This window comes from Chiloscyllium plagiosum, chromosome 38 (genome assembly GCF_004010195.1).
Source record: "Chiloscyllium plagiosum isolate BGI_BamShark_2017 chromosome 38, ASM401019v2, whole genome shotgun sequence".
Lineage (NCBI taxonomy): Eukaryota > Metazoa > Chordata > Chondrichthyes > Orectolobiformes > Hemiscylliidae > Chiloscyllium > Chiloscyllium plagiosum.
In genome coordinates this window covers 10,088,271-10,102,454 of record NC_057747.1, presented here as the reverse complement: position 1 = coordinate 10,102,454, position 14,184 = coordinate 10,088,271, and the positions used below count along the sequence as shown (strand labels likewise).

Genomic DNA, 14,184 nt, shown 5'->3' with positions numbered 1-14,184 from the left:
GGGTAAATGTAGGGGTATGGGTGGGTTGCGCTTCGGCGGGTCGGTGTGGACTTGTTGGGCCGAAGGGCCTGTTTCCACACTGTAAGTAATCTAATTCAGAGCCACGTCAGGCAGCATCCATGGAGAGAGAGCAAGCTAACAGGTCAAGTTCAGAGTTATCTAGAATCTAAACCCTAGCTTGCTCATTCTCCATTGATGCTGCATGACCCACTGTGATATCCAGCACTAGTTATTTTCAGTGCAGATTCCAGCACCTGCAGTAATTTACTACCCTTCGGGTTTGTTTGTTGGATAGAGTCAAACTCTAGTGTTTGTTTGTTTCCTTAGTGTATACCAGTGTACAGAACCGAACTGCGTTTGTGACAATGCAAAGTTTTTTTAAAAATAAAATATATATTTTTAAAAAGACAGAGCAGAAGCAGTGGCCTATGTGTGGTCTTATGTTTTAAGTGAAGTGGTACAGAGAGTGTGTGTTTGTGTGTAACATTCAAAAAAGGTCGGCACTGTTCAGACAGAAGCAACGCTGCCCCTTGTCCTGTGAAACTTTGAGAGACTGTGTGTGCTGTCTGCCCTCAAACCCATCCGCTCGGTAAATTTGGAGCCACGCTCCCTGATCTCTGCCCAAGCTCCGCCTCGTCTTATTGGTGCGCTTAGCGTCCCATCTCCTTGGTTTCTGCTGATTCTCCACTCCCCCTCTCCCCAATCCCAGGGACAGAGGCGGTGCCTGCCCGAGATTCCCATGGAGGGGAACGGGCTGCCCACACTGCGGGGGAAATAGCTCTCCACGGAGGCTCACTTCAAACACACAAAAGTTAGAAGATTGCAAGAGGGAGGCTGGGGATAACTGGGTTTTTTTTTTGCTTGAGGTCGTGTGGGGATTTCTGCACGGAGTAAACGGTCAGGATGAAACGCGCCTGGTGGAATTTCACCTGGCTCCCAGCTCCTAGTTACCCTGCACACACCCAGAGCTGACTGGGCACCTCGCTCAATCAGGATTAAAGTCGGATTTCCACTCCATCCCGGGGGATATCGCACACCGCTGGAAACTCAGGTACAACTTTCCTTTCTCCTCCTCCTCCCCTCTATTTGAAGAATCGTGTGTTCCTTGTACGTGTTTTCTTAACGTTTGCAAATAAGACATAGTCTCTCTGAACCGTGAAGGCTATATGGCTGGAAGATTGGTTTGAAAACAGCCGATTCAAACCAGAGTCCTGCTAAACTCTGTATATTATGCATGGAGGGTCAAGCTGACAATGACAGTACACAAAGGGGGCAGAGTCTATTGTATCAGCTTTGGCTCGAGATTGCGAATGTCTGCCTGAATGATAGGGTCTGTAAGAGGAAAGTTTGCACATGGGGAGTTGGTGGGGGTACATCAGGGTGCATGTTTTGTAATCTCCCATTTGCACTCCCCTCAATGTTTAATCCTCAGAGTGAATTGGGGTTTTGAATTCACCATGAAACAGTATCACGCTGGGGGATAAGCTTTGCACAAAGGCAGCTGTGTTGAATTGTGAGGCTGGAATGCTACTTGGTCTGGATTAGGCTCCAACCTGGAAACCTGGCTTTGAAGCCTGACTTATTCCGAGCTTCTGTTCAAACAATTTTTGAATCAACCAATCAATCAAGAATCTGGCCTGTGTGTTGCTGAATTCTGTGTGACAAACAGCAAACTGGCATCGGTGCCAAAGCGATGACCCAGACTGCAATGTGACTGTGTGGCCAGGATGAATATTGGGACCAGGAGGGAAGGAAAATGCTCTAACATCACATTCCTCATAACAAGCTTACTAGAGACAGACAATATAATAGTACAGTTGGATCTGGGTGTTTATATGCAAAAGGCATTACAATTGATAGAAGAGAATGGTAAGGGTATGGAATGCTTTGCCTGCATTGGTAGTAGATTCACCAAGTTTAAGTGCATTTAAGTCATCACTGGACAGGCAAATGAACGTACATGGAATAGTGTAGGTGGGGTGAGCTTCAGATTAGTATGACAGGTTGGCACAAGATCGCGGGCTGAAGGGCCTGTACTGCACTGTAATGTTCTATGTTCTAAGAGGCTGAGATGATGGTTAATAAAGTGTGACTTTAGGAGATGTACAGATTACAACAGGATAGAGGTCATGTTGAACTTGTATAAGGCTAGTTCAGCCTCAGCTGAAGTATTGAAATCAGTTCTTAGAATCATAGAATCCCTACAGTGTGAAACAGGCCATTTGGCCCAGCAAGTTCACACCGACCTTCCAAAGAGTATCCCACCCAGACCCATTCCCCTATTACTCTACATTTACCGCTAACTAAAGCACCTTACCTACACATCCCTGACACTATGGACAATTTAGCATGGCCAATTCACCTGAACTACACACCTTTGGACTGTAGGAGGAAACTGGAGCACCTGGAGGAAACCCATGCAGACACAGGGAGAACTTGCAAACTCCACACAGACTGTCACCTAAGGCTAGAGTTAAACCTGGGTCCCTGGCGTTGTGAGGCAGATTGCTAACCACTGAGCCACCATGCTGCCCAGTTCTGGGTGTCACACTTTTGGAAGGTTGTGAAGAAATTGGCATGAGTGGAAGCAAGATTCCAAAGAATAGTTACAAGGGTGAAGAACTTCTGTTAGGAAGATGGGTTGGAGAAGTTAGAACACTTTACCCTAGAGAAGAGAAGACTGAGAAGAGATCTGATCGAAGTATTCAAATTCATGGGTCAGAGTAGATAACGGAATATTGTTGCCACTTGTGAAAAGTTTGAGATTTAAAGTAATTGGAAAAAGAAGCAAAAGTGATATTGAGATAAGCTTTTCATGCAATGAATGATTCGATGCAGTCTGAGAGTGTGGGAGAACAGATTCAGTTGAGACTCCCAAAGTTGTATTAGACTTTTATTTCAATGCAGGTTACTGGGAGACCACAGGAAACTGTCATTAGGTGTATTTCTCATCCTGAGAGCTGGCAGATAAATGATTGGCTGAATGGCCTCTGTGATCAAGTGATTCTATATTGGTTCTGCTGTTTGGGTTTTGTGAAACTTAACTGGGCATGCCGATGTTAGAAATATGAAATAAAATCGGAAAATGCTAACAGTACACACAAGGCTTCTCAGCATCTGAAAGTAGGTAAAATAAGTTGATGTTTGAAGGTAGGTGAAGATGAAAAACCACAGCACTGACAATACATAGCAGGAATAGTTAAAGCTGGTGAATTAGAAGACCTTGTTTAAATTTGAGATCAGGTGTATTTCTAAAGCATGAGTCAATTTTCTAGACAATTTCTCAAATGACTTGCTGAAAAGACTTTATTTTGTTGCTTGAAAGCTGCCTGTTGAAGTATAGATTTGCTTGTTAAATACACCATTGCCTTTATGGTCAACCCCTGGCACTTAAGCAAAGCAATTGAGTGAAAAACAGCTATGTCTCTTTCCATTGATTTATTTTTAACACATTGAAGGACAAAATATATTTCAACAAGAGAATCATGTCATCCTCCATACAGTATCCACTGATGTGAATTCTGTGAACCTACGTTTCCTGCTTCTCCACATAAGACGTTGCATTGTATTCGGATTTGATTGTGCAAATACTGACTGTTCTCCAGTACCTTTATCCACCTGACCTAGATTCAACCCGGAGGTAGCAAACTGCTCAACCACTGGATACTTCACTGTTATCAGTCAAATTTAGATAAAGACCTGCAAACATGCATGCATAAACTGTGCTCTGTCCAACTTGTCACACTCCACCCCGCTCAACTCCTCATCCTCACGCACACAAACTGTATCTCACCCCGCTCAAAACTGTTCACGGACACTATATGCCATCCAAGTCCCTAACTCTCCACACTTGAGTTATATGCCGTGTCTCTTAAAACAATGATCTTTCCATACTCACAAATACACACTGTATCCCATCCCACCAGCTTCTCACTATACTCCAACCAGATGGTCACTCCAAGAAGACACAGCTGACTATTCCTTCTCCTGCCCGGTGAACTGAGGGCAAGTGCAGAATCTATACTGACAGTCCAGCCAAGCTGACATCACCTCACTCACTGGATGCTAGGACCTATCTGGGGCCCTTGTTATTGAAATATGTTGATATGGGGTTTGTTCCAGCAGGATATTTTACTTGATGTGGCAATGCTTATGCTACCTATCATAATTTATGAAACTGGGCACGAATAAAGTGGTATTGAAAAATCTTAAAGATGTTTATTGCAGCCAGCAGACAATATATTCACAGGCATACCGGTGCCTGGGCTATTCAGCTGCAATAGAAGAAAATGTCTCGAGTAGTGTTCCATACTTCAAGTGGGTCGAAGAGTGTGTGGTGATGGAAAAGCATAGCTGGCCAGGGAGCATTCGAGGAGCATCCGATAGTTTGAGCATAAGCTCTTCATCAGGTTTTGAGGGCATAAGTTTAGGGTGAGAGGGGAAAGATATGAAGGGACTTAAGGGGCAAGTTTTTCACACAGAGGGTGGTACGTGAATGGAATGAGCTGTCAGAGGAAGTAGTGGACGCTGGTATACTTACAACATTTAAGAAGCATCTGGATGGGTATATGAACAGGAAGGGTTTCATGGGATATGGCCCAAGTTGATGCTCCTCCCCTCGAATGCTGCCAGACCGGCTGTGCTTTTCCAGCACCACACTCTGCGACTCTGATCTCCAGCATCTGCAGTGCTCACTTTCTCCTAGTTCTCATACTTCAAGTGTTCCAAGTTTAGTGATCTGATCTGAGATCTTTGTACTATGAGCTCACATGTTATGGTACAGTGATGATATCATGAGTATGCCTCATGGTCACTATACCTTTAAGAGACATAATATGACATAAATAATTGTGCTCTTTGTCTTATTCACTCTCTGAACCATAATGAAAACTGAAAATAGTTCCTTGTGAAAGGCTGGCTCTTGTTTCCTGAATGCAACATTTTCCTAACAGCCATTAAATTGATTTAAAAACATATATATATGATTTTTGGATGAATATTTTTCAATACCAGAAGATTCAAGGAGAGAGGGCGTGATCTGGTTGAGGTGCTAAGGATTCAAGTGAGTGAATGCAGAGAACCTACTTCCTCTGGTGGGAGGATTGTGAATGAGATGAGAAAGTTTGAAGATTAGTGGCAGAGGAGTGGCAGATGGAGTTCAACCCTGCCAAGTGTGAGGTGGTTAGAAGTTCGGCACAACATCGTGGGCCGAAGGGCCTGTTCTGTGCTGTATTGTTCTATGTTCTATGTTCTATGTTCTATTAGAGCTTGCTTACGTTTGAGTGAATTCGGGAAGCACTTTATCATGAAAAGGACAGCAGAAATCTAGAATTCTCTTCCCAAGACCTTGGTTCTATTGGATGTAGGTTTGCTTGCTGAGCTGAAAGGTTCATTTCCAGACGTTTCGTTACCCTACTACATAACATATTTAGTGGGCCTCAGGTGAAGTAATGCTGAAAATTCCTGCTTTCTATTTATATGTATGGGTTTCTTTGGGTTGGTAATGTCATTTCTTGTGGTGATGTTATTTCCTATTTTGAAGTCACTTCCTGTTTCTTTTCTCAGGAGGTGGTAAATGGGGTCTAACTCAATGTGTTTGTTGATAGAGTTCCAGTTGGAATGCCATGCTTCTAGGAATTTTCGTGCGTGTCTTTGTTTGGCTTGTCCTAGGATAGATATGTTATCCCAGTCAAAGTGGTGTCCTTCGTCATCTGTATGTGAGGATACTAGTGAGAGAGGGTCATGTCTTTTTGTAGCTAGTTGCGGCCAGCTAACGACCAGTGAATATAGTCCTAACTAATCCAGTCTCTATTTATATGTCATGTTCACTGCTCATTTCCTTCTCAGGGAAACACTTCATTTATATAAGTGATTTGGATATGAGCATAGGAGGTATAGTTAGTAAGTTTGCAGATAACACCAAAACTGGAGGTGTAGTGGACAGCGAAGAAGGTTACCTCAAAGGACAACAGGATCTTGACCAGGTGAGCCAATGGGCTGAGGAGTGCAGATGGAGTTTAATTTATATAAATGCGAGGTGCTGCATTTTGGAAAAGCAAATCTTAGCAGGACTTATACACTTAATGGTAAGATCCTAGGGAGTGCTGCTGAACAAAGAGACCTTGGAGTGCAGGTACATAGTTCCTTGAAAGCAGAGTTGCAGGTAGATAGGATAGTGATGAAGGCATTTGGTATGCTTTCCTTTATTGGTCAGAGTATTGTGCATAGAAGTTGGAAGGTCATGTTGCAGCTGTACAGGATGTTGGTTAGGCCACTTTTGGGATATTGTATGCAATTCTGGTCTACTTCTTATCGGAAGGAATTTTATGAAACTTGAACGGGTTCAGAAAAGATGTACAAGGATGTTGCCAGGATTTGAGCTATAGGGAGAGGCTGAATAGACTGGGGCTATATTCCCTGGAGTGTCGGAGGCTTAGGGGTGACTTTCTAGAGGTTTATAAAATCATGAGGGGCATGGATAGGATAAGTAGATAAAGTCTTTCCCTGGGGTGGGGGAATCCAGAACTAGAGGGCATAGGTTTAGGGTGAGAGGGGAAAGATATAAAAGAGACTAAAGGGTCAACTTTTTCACGCAGAGGGTGGTATGTGTATGGAATGAGCTGCCAGAGGCAGTGGTGGAGGCTGGTACAATTGCAGCATTTAAGAGGCATCTGGGTGGGTATATAAATAGGAAAGGTTTAGAGGGATATGATCCAGTTACTGGCAAGTGAGACTAGATTAGGTTAGAATAGCTGGTCGGCCTGGACATGTTGGACATAAGGGTCTGTTTCCAAGCTGTACATCTCTATGACCTCAACTTTCCTTTCTAAGTCTTTATAACAGTATTTAGATTGGACACCCTCTGTGTGGGTTCGATCCACATCCCTAACTCAATTCCCAATCCCTCTGAGAAGTCAGCTGCTCACTGTTGTGCCAGAAAGCCTAGCCATGCACAAGATGTAAGCGAAAACTGCAAATTAGAAACAAAACAGAAAATACTGGAATTGTACATCTGGTCAGTAAAGTGAAATGGCAGGTTATAATCTAACGGTAGTACTCCAGTTTCTGACCTCATGAATGTTACACCTCTGTGGTATCAGTAACTTCTTTTTCTCTTTCTACAGATGCTGACTGGATTATTTTACTTCCTCAATGTTGTATTAGTTTCTGAATAGTCGTTTGATTTTACATTGGCTGTGACATTTTGCCATTAAAACAAACAGCTGCTGAGCATGGTAATGGAGAAATCTGGGAGCTGCTTTCAGTAGTTCCTCACTATACATGTAGCTCACCCTTGAGATGTCTTCAGACTGCAACCAGTGGACAATTGATTGGAGCTGATGGAAGCTTTCACTCTTGGAGGTCTTAGGGGCGAGTTTCTAAGCCTTGTTGGGTGTGGACACAGAAAGGCACAGATGACCAGGACATGGGTACTCTGGGGCACAGATGTAGATATGACCAGGATGTGGGCACATGGGGACAGATGTAGTTATGACTAGGGCATGGGCACACAGGGGCACAGATGGACCAATGACCAGGGCGTAGGCTTACAGGGACAGATGTAGATATGACCAGGGCATGGGCATATGGTGGGGAGGGCAGATGTAGATATGATCAGGGTGTGGGCACACAGAAGGGGGGGTTGCAGATGTCGATATCACCAAGCAGGAATCCAGGCCCTCAGTTCCATCGCTCCATCAGGATATTATGCCAGAAGTGGAATGGGGTGCAGAATGGCCAACCTTCAACAAACTTTAGGGACAGCCAACTGAGGCACTCAAAAGCCTATTTCCAAAGGTCAGCTGGAATGTTCCAGCCATTCTTCAGATCCCTGTGTTGCTGTTTGAAGGCATCCTCCTATCAGGTCAGCTGGGGGGAGGGGTTTGAGAGATAGCACTCCAAGCAGGCCCTAGGCTGCCTTGTGAAGGAGTTTCCATTACAGTAATGGTGGTCAAACTGCTAAGGCTAGCTTTAAGCTAAGTAAGTTGAAGGTAAAATACCTCTATTTTGCGCTGTCAGGCTCATATTTACTTGGAATCATAGAATCCCTACAACATGGAAGCAGGCCATTCGGCCAACACCGATCTTCTGAAAAGCATCCCACCCAGATCCACCCCCCCTACCTAATCCCAGTAACCCTGCATTTCGCATGGTCAATCCACCTAACCTGCACATCCCTAGACAGTATGGGTAATTTTAGTGGGGAAAATCCACCTAACCTGCACATGCCTAGACAGTATGGGTAATTTTAGTATGGCTAATCCACCTAAACTGCACATCCCTAGACAGTATGGGTAATTTTAGTGTGGCCAATCCACTGAACCTGCACATCCTTACAACACAGGATGGGATTTTCTACTCCCAGCCCAGGTGAGCTTGAAGGCTGGAAGGGCATTTAATTAATTGGGATGGTGGCCTACATAAACCCCACATCCCCCTCCCAACTGTTATGACTAAGTTATGGGCAGGAAGTCCGCTGGTGAACCATCCCATGCTGCCCCAAAATCAGGCCCCTGAGTAGTCAACTAAGGACCACTGGAGGTCCTCAGCCTGTCACTGGGATTAGCCCAGCAGCAGGCAGATTTGTCGTCATGTCTGGTGTATGATTGCTGCCTCCTTGCAACAGATATTCACCTTTTTTGAGAGCTGAGGGAGTGGTTTCCCTTGATGAGCCTGATTGAGTTAAGGACTTGGTGGTGGCAGGGGGTTTTCCCTCTGAAGCCACTCTCCACTCTTACTTCTGACATTCCCAACCCCTCCCCCACCTCAACCCACCACAAACCCCGAGCAGGATCTTCCATACCCTTCTTGTACCACTTCGTTTTTGTCCCAGCTCCTCTACTTTGGCAATTGTTCTTCCACGGTCTCCTCTTCTGATTGCAAAAGCAGCTAGGTTCTGATTGGCTGGCTGGTTTGGACTTTCTCCCCAGGGGTCTTGATGCCAGGAAAGACCTTCTAGTAGCCTCAGCCTTGCCTGATTGGGATGTAGGGGCCAGGGGCCTTTCCTAGTTTCCCAGGTTTCCTGCCAGATTTCCACCTTGCCAACAGCCATGTGATACTCTCAGTACCTCCAACTTGATTCTGACCACATTGTGGGCTTTTGACCGTAATTTTGGGGGTCCTGAAGTCCATGGAGAAAGTCCTGCTTTTGCTCTCACTGAAAATAGCCCTTGAGACAGTTGTGCGTTCTGAACAGAGACGTTAAGTCTGATTTCTCTCCACAGATGCTGCCAGACCTGCTGGGCTTTTCTAATAACTTCTGTTTTTGTTTTTGATTGTGATTTACAACAGTTCATTTGGTTTTTATTGAGATGGTCATGCCCAGTTCAATGAGATGTAACAGGGTTTTTAAAGGCATAATCATTTTACTATTACTGCTGACTCTTGATCTCTGAAAGAATAATTTTATACTTGTTGATTGTTGAATTTCTACATTAAGGTGAGAAAGATGACATTTTTCTTTAAAGAAAGGATTTGTTTGTTGTTTTACCCTCTTAATACATATTTTGCTGTTTGAAAATTTACTTTAGAATGGGGTGGCGTGGTGGCTCAGTGGTTAGCACTGCTGCCTCACAGCGCCAGGGACCTGGGTTTGATTCCAGCCTCAGGCGAATGTCTGTGTGGAGTTTACACATTCTCCCCGTGTCTGCGTGGGTTTCCTCCAGGTGCTCCAGTTTCTTCCCACAATGTGCAAATTAGGTGAATTGGCCAGGCGAAATTGCTCATAGTGTTCAGGGGTAAATGTTGGGGAATAGGTTTGGGGTTAGATAGTTTTTGGAAGGTTGGTATGGACTTGTAGGGCTGAATGGCCTGTTTCCACACTGTAGGAATTCCAAGTGAAAGATTATTTGCTTTTAACTTTGTGGCTTAATGTCTTTGAGAAGACTTCAGGTTGATTTTTTTGTTAACCTTAGCTCCTTGCTCGTACATACCAGGAGATCCTGTTGATGGCACCAGATTTAAAAGGCAGTGGGGAAAAGAGAAATGCTCACCCTCTTAGAGTGCCAAATGTTTGTGGGGAAATCTTATTTTACATTTGCAATGAGCCCTGTTGCTTTGACAGTGATTGCAAGATCCGGGCTGATATGTTCCCCCAGTTTACAAGTGAAAATTCGAAACCAATCATCAAGTTATCAATGAATTGTTGTGCCAATAATGCCAGTATCTGAACTGAAACTATGATTCCAACCTTGTGGTATTTCAATTCCATTCCCTGTTTATATTTAAATTGCCAAAACATCGTAGACATCAGCATAAAATATTAGCACAACAGTGTGCTGTTGCAATGGGGCAAAAGTCAATGGATTACACTTTGCTCGAGATTTCTCAAGTTTATGGCCCAGTGTCTCCCGATTTGCTGAAGCAGCTTTTTACTTAGTTGTCCCAAAGTATTAACTTCAGAGCTTGCTGAGCTTAAGGCAAAGCAACTGGAAGGAAATGACCTGGCTAAGCGTTATTTGCCAGAGTTTCCATTGTGACATTAAAAAGAATGTTGCCCCTTTTGTAAATCAGCAAATATAACAATACCTCAAAACGTTCCAGTGAAGCCCCATTCTGAGGCTTGACGTATCAGTGAGTCGTGAGAAAGGAATGCGAGGTGGGGCAGCATTCTGACGGGCAAGTAAAGGTTGAGAGCTGAGTGCTTTAAACCATGCCAACTTCTGTGCTGGCTTCTTGGAAAACCCCTTGCATGAACTTTCATTCTTTGTGCACGCTGCTCCTTTGCTTTGAATAATTTGCAATACATTGCATGCTAATCTTAAAAACAGCTGAACAAAATGTGCTGCCATGTCCTCTGTTTCACTGTTTACGTTTTAAAATATAAATACACGTCTAAATGGGTTGTTAAAGTATCCTTACTTTGTTCCACCCTTTTTACTCATTTTGAGGATGTTGGCATTGCTGACTAGGCTATCATTTATCGTCTATCCTCAATGGCCCTTACAAAGATGTTAGTGAGTTACCCTCCTGAAACGACTGTAGTTTTTGGGATGTAAGAGACAGCCAGAGTGCTGTTAGGAAGGCAGTTCCCAGTGACTGTGAAGGAACAGTAACCTAGTTCGATGCCGTATAGCTGGGAGGGGAATTTGCAGATTGTGGTGCCCCCATGTTTTTCTAGGTGGACAAAGCGGTGCATCTGAGCAGCGCTGTTGGAGGTGTCATAGTGAATTGTAGATGCTACACATTGTGTCAGTGGTGAAGGGAGTGAACATGGATAGTTGTAGATAGGGTGCCAATCAAATAGGCTGTCCTGCTCCTCGTGGTGTCAAACTCCTTGACTGTTGACTGCACATGTCCAGGCGAGTGGAGAGTATTACATCACACTCCTGAGTTGTGTCTTGGAGATAATGGCCAGATGCGGGGGAGATAGGAGGTGAGTTATTCATCACAGAATTCTGTAGTGATTGGAACCAGCTGGATCTTATTGATTATGAAATCCTTGATTAAGGTTGTCAACCTGGACCAATCGGGCAAGGTGTGGCTGACCAAAATAAACAGGGGGTCCTGCCCCTCTTCCACAGCTGCGCCTGAGCCGGGTGACCCTGGAGAAGGAGCACGTGGTGTCTACCAACACCCTTGAGCTGTTCAGGGAGAGGTGGGTACCGCAGGGAGTGGAGTGCATTATTTCCTCCTCCAACTCTGTTTTAATTTAACCCCTGCCCTCCCCTTTGCTGTTTGATCACACAGCAATGCCGTCTGAGAAGGTCACTGCTTGTCATTAGCCACCCTGGTGTTTCCTTTCTTCCTGGTTGTGGAAATTGAATAAAGATTTGTACACCAAAAAATAAAATAAACAGGGGGTCCTGCCCCTCTTCCATGGCTACGTCAGAGCCCAGGTGTCCCTGGAGAAGGAGCATGTGGTGTCTACCAATTCCCTCGAGCTGTTCAGGGAGAGGTGGGCACCGCAGGGAGTGGAGTGCTTTATTTCCCCCTCCAACTCTATTTTGATTTAATCCTTGCCCTCCCCTTCACTGTTTGCTCATGCAGCATTGCCCTTTGATGTGAAGGGCACCACTTGTCACTGGCCACTCAGGTGTTTCCTTTCTTCCTGGTGGTGGAAATTGAATAAAGATTTGTACACCTGTTGACTTTCACTGTGTCTCACACCTGCACACACACAACATGGGTACTAAGAAAAAGGAAAAGGAAGATATAACCAGGAGATTAGAATCTCCTCAGTTCAGATGTAGGACTCCGAGCTGGCTGGCCACAGCCAGTGTTTTGTGAGGAGGAAGAAGAGGAGAGTTCTCTAAGCTAGGAGACATTTGACTTCTGGTTTTGTTTTTGTGTGTTTGTTTTTGGGTTTCTCTTTTTTCTTTTACTGGACTGTAATTGGATGCACAAGCAGCTACTGCCATTGCTGCTGCTCCTGCTGCAGCCTGGGTGTCTTCAATTTCTGGGCCTGGTTCTACTCTTGCAGCCTGGGCCTCTCCAATATCTGGGCCTGGTTCTACTGCTGCAGCTTGGGCCTCTCCAATATCTGGGCCTGGTTCTACTGCTGCAGTCTGGGCCTCTCCAATATCTGGGCCTGGTTCTACTGCTGCAGTCTAGGCCTTTCCCACAGCTGAACACTGCTGCCAGTGCCTGGGGCCTGTCTTAACTGCTGCTGCCTGAGGCCCCACTCAGGCTTAAGGACTGCTGCTGCCAGGACCATCTAAGGTTAAAAAAAACAAACAGGGGGTTTAGAATCTCCTCAGTTCAGGGGACTGACTCCGAGCTGGCTGGCTATAGGCAGTTACTATGTACAAGTAAATAAAGTGTGACTTGGTGATGGGATATCAGCCTCTATTTCAGCAGTTATTTCAAATTCCTAACCTCTGACCTTCTCTTGGAGTATTTATATGGATGATACAGTGTAATTTCTGGTCAATGATAAGTCCGAGGATGTTAATAGTGGGGGTTTCAGTAATGGTACATTCTCTCATTGGTGGTAATTATTGCCTGGCACTGGTGTGGCACAAATATTACTGGGTACTTATTAGCCCAAGCCAAAGTGTCGGCCAGGTCTTTCTGTATTCAGACATTGGCTATCTGGGGTATCGTGAATGATGTTGAATATTGATGATTACACAATGAACCATTCACATTTCTGACATAACAGAGTAAAAGTCATTGGTGAAGCAGGTTGTGACTAATTCAAAAACGCAAGTCTTCAATACTATTGCTGGAATGTTGTTTGGATCAATAGTACTGAGCACCTCCAGGTCTTTCTTAATGTCACATTGAGCGAGCTGGTTTGGTTGAAAACTGACATCTGTGACGCTGGAGACCTCTGGAGGATGCCAAGGTAGATCATCCACTTAACATGCTAGCTAAAGATGGATATGAGTACTCTAGCCTTAACGTTTGCACTGAGGTGCTGGGCTCCCTGATTTTGAGGCTGAGGATATTTGTGATTTAAATGTCCAGCACCATTTACAATGGGGCAGGACTGATCTATTGATTATGGGATTACTTAGATCCATCCATCACTTGGTGCTTCTATTATTTTGGCACTTAGGTAGTCTTGCGTTGTAGCTTCCAGATTAACACCTAGTTTTTAGATATGATTGGTGCTGCTCCTGGTAGGCCCTACTGCAGACTTCATTAAACCAGGGTTGATCCCTGGCTTGATGGTAATGGTAGTGTGAGGGTATTTGAGGGCCATGAGGTTACAGGTTGTGTTTGAATACAATTCTGCTGCTGTTGATAACCTGCAGCGCCTCATGGATGCCCAGTTTTGAGTTGCTTGATCTGTACAAAGATTTCTCATTTCACATGATAATGCTGTACAACATGATGGAGGATCTTCTCAAGAGACTTAATCTACCATAAGGGCTGTGCTATAGTCACCACTACCAGTACTGCAATAGACAGATGTAGCAATGACTGGCAATCAGGTGATGAAAAGGTCATATACATCTTTCTCTACTGTTGGTCCTCTCACCATTTTTTGAGGTCCAATCTCATTGCTACGTACTATAGGACATGGCCACATCATTCAGTAATGACAGTGGCAGAAGAGAAGACCATCCCAATCCCATCATCCCAGAGTCTATTCTCTGCCCTTTCCAACCTCAACGTTTCACTGAGTGACATTCAACATGGAGGAAAACGGATCAGTTGAAGGAGTACTTCGTAATCAACCAGAGATTTCCTTGTCCATTTTTGACGCGATGCCATGAGATTTCATGGGGTTCAGAG

General features: G+C 44.6%; 1 protein-coding gene across 8 annotated transcripts in view; it reads left to right on the top strand.

The window, feature by feature from the left end:
- Nucleotides 1-708: 708 nt before the first annotated feature.
- The window catches only part of ptpn20 (protein tyrosine phosphatase non-receptor type 20), a 414,663-nt gene continuing 401,187 nt past the window's right edge, over nt 709-14,184 (top strand). For all 8 annotated transcript variants that reach the window (XM_043678810.1, XM_043678805.1, XM_043678807.1 and 5 more), the window contains exon 1: nt 709-1,051. The gene's annotated coding sequence lies outside the window, so the exon portion shown is untranslated. The remainder of the gene's footprint in view (nt 1,052-14,184) is intronic.